The following is a 6,000-nucleotide window of genomic DNA, read 5'->3' as shown; positions in this document are numbered from 1 at the left end:
GAAGGAACAGTTTTAAATACTGCAGTCCCACGATGACAAGAACAAAGTTTCTCAACAAAAACTAAATCTGCTGGTGGATTCCATGAAAGTCCTAATAAAGGATAATAAAGTGTGATACTAAAGGTTTGTGGCGCTAAAAATGTCAGAGTAAAGATATCAAGTTGAACATCTGGACGGAGGGTGATAAAAGTTGACCTTCTTTCATTTCTCTGGAGTCGACTCCATGGATTTTATGGATGGTGGTTAAAGACCTGCTCTTCTAGTCATCGTCCTTCTAGTCGCTCTAAAAAGTCAGTCCATCCTGGCCGATTTCAACACCTCTTCATGACAACTTGTTCTGCCTCCGACCTGGTGGAAACTCCAGAAACTCGGGAAAACCTGTGGAGACTCGAAGGACTCGTGGAGACTCGAAGAAACTCGTCGGGCGGGGGGAAGGTGTGGTGGGCGGTGGGGGGAGGTGGGGGAGTAGAGGGGGGAGGCCGCCACCCACCTCCCCGACCTACTCTCCGCCCTGACTCCACCCAGACTCCGCCCTTGGCTCCGCCCATGTGGTCACTTCAGGAACTTCGATGCCAAAGGGACGACGAATTTATTTCTTTTCATCTGATCTGTAGCTCAGTGAGTTAAGGATTTGCCTATGGAGCTGCAGGTCACTGGTTCAAGACCAGACACTTCTTAAATTTTCTCAAAAGTGTGACAAAGACAAAGAAAGAAAACTGCCACTGGCAGGTCTTGAACCTGCGACCCTCCGCTTGGTAGTCCTCTTCTTATCCTCCTGAGCTACTCGCTCAGATACTAATTCTTCTTTTTTTTGCGCATTTATCATCTATTTTTTGTCGTTTTCGAGTTTTTTTTTTTTACTTTCTCTTTTCTCGACCGTTTTTCTCAGGAGGTTGGACTTCAGCCTTTGTGCTGGAGGGTTGAACCCTCAGTTCCAAGACTTTCCAAAGCCTCCACACCTCCCGAGTCCTCAGGACCTGAGCTTTCACACAGTCTGAGGGCTGAAATTTTCTAAGTCCCACAGTAGATCTCTGTTAGTTTGAACCTTCACACAGTCTGAGGGCTGATATCTTCTCAGTTCCTGAGTACTTCTCTGTTAGTTTGAACCTTCAGACAGTCTGAGGACTGATATCTTCTAAGTTCCTGAGTAGATCTCTGTTAGTTTGAACCTTTCCACAGTCTGAGGACTGAAATCTTAAAAGTTCTTGAGTAGTTCTCTGTTAGTTTGAACCTTCAGACAGTCTGAGGACTGAAATTTTAAAAGTTTCTCAGTACTTCTCTGTTAGTTTGAACTTTATGGTTAACAGAAGCCTTAAAACTTGTGACCATGAGTCTTGATTTCACATTTAGACCATCCATCTGAGTTCTTCTCAGACCTTCACCTGTGGGTTTTTTAGAAATCCTCAACAAACTTTGATTCTCTTCACTGAACAGTAAAGTTTGTGGAGATCAGAAGGTAACATTAGTTTGATAAATGCCTTCAACTACTAGTAGACTTTATCTGGAAAGCAGTTTTCTCAAATGAGTTCTTAGTAAATCTGTCCATAATCAAACCAAGAACATAGAAAGAGGAAATGTTTGAAGAAACAACTTGATGTTTTCATTTCAGACTAGAAAACACTTTATCTGTTTTTGCTCTTTTGATCATTTTATTGTTTCTTCTGTTTAATTTGATCTTCTAAAGTTTAACTGGTGCCCTTTCAAAGGTTTTATCTTAAGTTTGATTCTTCTTAAATGTTTAGTTTTGCTGTTTTCTCACCTTTTATTCTGTTCTAATGTCTGATCTGATTTCGAAATGTTTTATCTTTTTAATGTTTAATTGTTGTTTTTTTCAAATGTTTTATCAGCTTGTTTGAAAAATTTCCTTTTCTTTCCCAATGTTTAATTTTTCGATTAAATCTGTAAGGTTTTTCTTTTTAAATGTTTTACTACCTTTTAATGTTTAATTTTCTTTTTTAATGCTTCATTGTATTTTCTGTTTAATTCCTATTTAAAGTTTTATTGTCTTTAAGATTTAATTTTCTAATTAAACATTTAATTTTTTAATTAAATGTTGTGACTTTTAAAGGTTTAATAGTCTAATTAAATGTTTTGTATTTTTCTAAATGTGTACTATTCTTCTTTAATTATATTTTTTAAATGTTTAATTATCTAAAATATTTCATCTTTAATGTTTAATATTTTTGTTTTAAAATTTTTGTTTAATTTCATAATTACATGCTTTGTATCTTCCATTTAATTATCAAATTAAATATTTTGTCTAATATAATTTAATTGTATTTAATGTTTAATTTTCTTTTTAAAAGCTTTATTATATTAAATGTTTTTTTTTCCTTTAATTGCTTCTTTTATTGTAGTTTATTTCTTTAATCTTTTTTTCTGTCAAGATTTTAACCCCAAACTTAAAAATGAAACAAACCCTTAAACCACAATGAAAATACTTCTGTTGTCATAATCATGAGTTAGTCAATTATTCAGTTTATCAATAAGCTTTATTTGTTTAGCACCTTTTACACAGATGACAAAACTAAACAAGCACAGAGAAAAAAAACTATGCTAAAACTATGATTAAAACTCAAAAACATTAAAAAAAAAAAAAAAGATTTAACATGGTAATAAAATATGTCGTGTCCAGGGGATGGAGGGAGTTTATTGAAGTCTTCTTGGGATCACATGGGAAATCATTTAAAATATAAACTTGATATTCAGTCTAAGGAAACTGCAGAGCGACAGAAGAACCAACAATATCTCCTGTTTTCTCCTTTAATGAGTCGACTCTTCTTGTGCTTTCAGACCAAAGAACTACAGATTATTCACAACCTGCTCAAACTCTTGGTACAGGACCTCACCACATGGGTCAAGAAGGTTTCTGTCTCATTTCTACTCTGAAGCTCACCTTCTCCTGCTCAAACTGCTGACAAATGTTTCTGCTGCTCTAAAGTCTGGTCTCTAGAACTTCCTAAAAACTCTCAAAGTCTCTTCTGCTGCAGGTTGCTTTGTAGAACTGTTCCAGAAAACCTCACTAAACCACATGGAGGAGCCTCAAGATAGTCGTCCAAATGAAACCATACAAAAACCAAACTAGCACAACCCAAACGCTAAAGTCTCCTGCAGCCTACCAGAGAACCTCTGAGAACAGAGAATCAGGACAGGAACTCTTACCTTCTGGACAACCAACGTTGCTTCACAAACAAGAATACAGAATGTGTCTGACCAGAAACCTCTGAAGACTCACTACAGCCAAGATAAAGACACAACTCAGCTGCACCAAATCCACTAATCACTGCACACATTAGCACCATGTGCTAACTGTGGCTGAAGAACCTCATTTACCAAGACAACTATCCAGTATAAAGCCCTAAAACACAGCAAGAAACACATTAAAGACGATTTTACTGCTGGAAGCTGCAAGCCAACGCCTAAAGAACAAACTGAAGCAATGGAGCCAAACCCGGTTCACTGGTGAAGAGAAGCAGAGGAAATGTTTGTCTGCAGCTAAACAAAGCAGGAAGACACTGAGCTGCTCAGGTGTTCCTGATAACACCAAGCAGCCACCTGGACAGCCAATAGGAACACAGCTTACTGGAAGTCCAGAGGGCTGGGTTAGTGAAGGAAGTTTAATTTAAAGTTGAAGCAGAAAGTTAACAAAGAAAGTTGAAAACCACCTTCTGATACCTGAAATCTCTGAGTTTTCACACAAAGAACACCTGAACATGTCAAACTGGTTCCATAGTAGAACCATCATTGTAAAAACGTCATAGTATGGTGTGTTGCTCAAAAAACATTAGGACCCTGGCTGTCAGGGGACAAACATGTAAGAAACATGAGAACAGAGAGAACCCAACCAGTAGGTCACAGTTTATCATCCCCCAGTCATCTCCTGAAGTCCATATGGTGAGAGACATCAGTATCTGGTTGTTCATTTACCAGAGGATGCTTATAATCATGCTGATGTGGTCTGTACTCTACAGTATTTTAGTGACTCAATAAATGCCTAAGTTGTTTTTTTTTAATGCTTTTCAGTTTTTAATAAACATTTAAGAGCCTATATGTAATCAATAAATGGCCTTTGCCTATCTTAAGAAAAATTCACTCAGAACTCTATGTTAACAGTACTAAATAAATCAATAAATACATGCATACACACAAAAATAGGTTAATACATTAACTGTAGTAAGATAAGATTTAGATTTTTAAAAAAAGTTGTTTATGTTTTTGCAGAATCCAGTATTGCTGACTGGTTGGTCGTTACATTTTATTAGTTTGATTTCACTGTTTAAAATGATGCCACCTCTTTTCAGACAGAACCTGTGATAATAAAACAATACAAAATTTTTAGTTCCGTGTTAATAAAGCACTTAAAGCTTTAAGTATGGCTAAATGCTTTTTTCAAAATTAAATATATCACTCCTTAGGTGGTAGTGGCCCCAAGTTCAGTAAAGTTGGAAAGATATTCACAGATTCGGACTTCCAGCATCAATAACTCATTAGATATAGGTTGTCAAAACATAAACGGTGCCTCTTTCCCATTGTTGCAAGGCAGACAATGTGCTACAAGCCCAGTTTTATCAAAAGTAGCTGTCTTTCAAGCTACAGGAATAACATTGGTGTCTATGGAGTGAACAGGGTCCGTCTGCAATTTGCAAAACCGCTGCAACAGTAAAGAGAGACAAATATTCAATAACTTCACTCTTATACATTGTAGTGTCACTAAAATCACTGCAGCCTTCAACTGGCTCCTGTTGACAAAGTGTTTTAACAGAAATGTAAATGCTGTAATGTGATTCTTTTAATGAACCATGTAACTTGAATGGATGTGATGCTGGTGTGACCACAGTGACACGTCTGATGTTGCTCACAGTGGTCCAAGGAACTACTCAGGGAGTTTGTGTGTTTGCTCACACTCAGGAAAAATTACAGGGAACATTGATTGCAAGCTTTGTCTATTTTCTCTAATCCCTACATCCCAGCTGGTTTTTGCTTCCGTACTAATAAACTGAGAAGGCAAAGCAAAAAAGGTGTAATCGCAGTGTTTGTGAGGCCTGTAGTTGTCAGTAACAGCTCAGTCTAACAGAGCAAAAGCACTCCATAAATACTGAGTTTAACATAACCGCAAAAGTCCAGTCAAGGTTATTTTTGTAGCATGTAAAAGTGTAGAGTCTACAGTGTAATTTATGATGTGAATTAAAAGGAGTAAATTACATATTATGATTAAAACTCTACAAAATTATACAGAATACTAATTTGCATGACTACATTAATAGTAAGGCTAAGATCCTGTGGAACACACATACATACGCTACCGTTCAAGAGTTTGAGGTCACTTAGAAATGTCTTTATTTTTTGAAAGAAAATCATTTATTTTCAATTTTCCAAGACATTAATCAGAAATACAGTGTAGACATTGTTAATATGGTAAATGACTATTCTAGCTGGAAACAGCTGATTTTTAATGGAATATCTCCATAGAGGTACAGAGGAACATTTCCAGCAACCATCACTCCTGTGTTCTAATGCTACATTGTGTTAGCTAATGGTGTTGAAAGGATAACTGATGATTAGAAAACCCTTGTGCAGTTATGTTAGCACATGGAGAAAAGTGTGAGTTTTCATGGAAAAAATGAAATTGTAAAAAAAAAAGTAAATTAAAAGAAAAGTGTAGACTATATATACTACAGTTCAAGAGTTTGGAGTCACTTAGAAATGTCCTCATTTTTGATAGGAAAACAGTTTTTTTTTCAAGATAACATTAAATTAATCAAAAATACAAACTTTTGAATGGTAGTGTAGGTGCATTTTTTTTGTGTGTGTGTGCAATTTTACATTTTCAACAGAACTGGATCTGGTTTAGAAAGTTTTAAAGAGCTGCTGAAAAGTAGTTCATTTAATCCTTGTGCATCCTTTTTATACTGTAAAAATGCAGCAAACAACTTTAAGTAGCAGAAGAAGAAAGGACAAGAAGAAAAACAACCAACTAATTTAGTTTAATGTCTACTTGAA

This window comes from Amphiprion ocellaris, chromosome 20 (assembly GCF_022539595.1).
Source record: "Amphiprion ocellaris isolate individual 3 ecotype Okinawa chromosome 20, ASM2253959v1, whole genome shotgun sequence".
Taxonomy (NCBI): domain Eukaryota; kingdom Metazoa; phylum Chordata; class Actinopteri; family Pomacentridae; genus Amphiprion; species Amphiprion ocellaris.
Note: the sequence above shows the minus strand (reverse complement) of the source record.